Source organism: Chrysochloris asiatica, unplaced genomic scaffold, assembly GCF_000296735.1.
Source record: "Chrysochloris asiatica unplaced genomic scaffold, ChrAsi1.0 scaffold00072, whole genome shotgun sequence".
Taxonomy (NCBI): Eukaryota; Metazoa; Chordata; class Mammalia; order Afrosoricida; family Chrysochloridae; genus Chrysochloris; species Chrysochloris asiatica.
In genome coordinates this window covers 6884985-6886482 of record NW_006408590.1, presented here as the reverse complement: position 1 = coordinate 6886482, position 1498 = coordinate 6884985, and positions in this window count along the sequence as shown.

The following is a 1498-nucleotide window of genomic DNA, read 5'->3' as shown; positions in this document are numbered from 1 at the left end:
ACTTTGTATTCTTGAGCTGCCTTTTGAAATTTTCTGTTGAGTTCTTCTGCCTCCTCGTTTCTTCCATTTGCTTTAGCATCTCTATGCTGGAAAGCAAGTGTCAGAGTCTCTTCTGACATTTATTTTGGTCTTTTCCTTCTTTATTGTCTTCTGAATGAACTTTTGTTTTCTTCCTGTGTGATGTTCTTTGATGTCAGACCACAACTCTTTGGGTTTCTGTCATTACCATGTAACTAATCATATTTGTTCTTGACATGATCTGGAAATCCTGGTGGGATATGTTCAAGGTCATATTTGGCTCTCATAGACTTGTTTCATTCTCAGCTTCAGCATGAACCTGCATCTGAACAATTGATGATCTGTTCCCCAGTCTGGCCCTTACCTTGTTTTGACTAATGATGTGTCTCTTTCTACAGATGTACTCAGTTTGATTTCTGTGTTTTCAATCTGGTGATATCCATACATATATTTGTCTTTTATGTGGTTTAAAAAAAAATCATTTGCAATGAAGAAATCTTGAAAAATTCTGTCATGCAATTTTCAGCATTGTTTCTATCACCAAGGCCGTGTTTTCCAACTACTGATCCTTCCACTTTGTTTCCAATGACCAGTAATTATCAATACATCTTGATTGCATGTTTGATCCATTTCAAACTGAAGAAGTTTGTAGAATTATGCAGTTTCATCACTACTGAGTTTAGTGTTTTTTGTTAAATTTGAATAATAGTGGTATTGCCTTGCCTACCTTGTTGTTGTTGTTGTTGAGTGCCATCAAGTCGATTCTGACCCATAGCGACCCTGTATAGGGGTTTCCAAGGAGCAGCAGGTGAGCTTGAACTGCCAGCCTTGCAGTTCAAACATCTTTACAGTCTGGTGCATTAACCCACAGCGCCACACCTTATGATATTATCATATCATAAATAGCATGTTACTTCAAGATGATCTTGAATTTTTTTTTTTTATGATAAATGTGACACCATTCCTCTTCAATTGTAAATTTCCAGCATAGTAAACCATGTTATTGTCAGATTCACAATGGCTGATACCAATCCTTTTTAGCTCACTAATGGCTAGGATATCAATGTTTATGCTTTCCATTTTATTTTTGAGAACTTTGAATTTTCTGAGATTCATACTTCATCTATCCATGTCCTGATTATATATGGATATTTGCAGTTGTTTCTTCTTATTTTGTGACCCTGTATAGGGTTTCCAAGAAACAACTCGTACGTATGAACCACTGACCTTTCAGTTAACTTCTGGAGGAAGGTGAACCTGCCCTAAATTATATTGCGCAGTGAACAGTGAATTAATTGCATTCAGACTTCTGGTCTACTCAACATCCATCAGGAAATAGGTGGTGATTACCTGAGAACACACCAACATACAGTCATCAGGCATATATAATAATTTATACCACCAAAGGGCACATTCTGCAAGTCTTTCTCATGGCCACCATCTCTTAGTCCCTGTCTTTTCATGAATCTGGAGTCCTCAG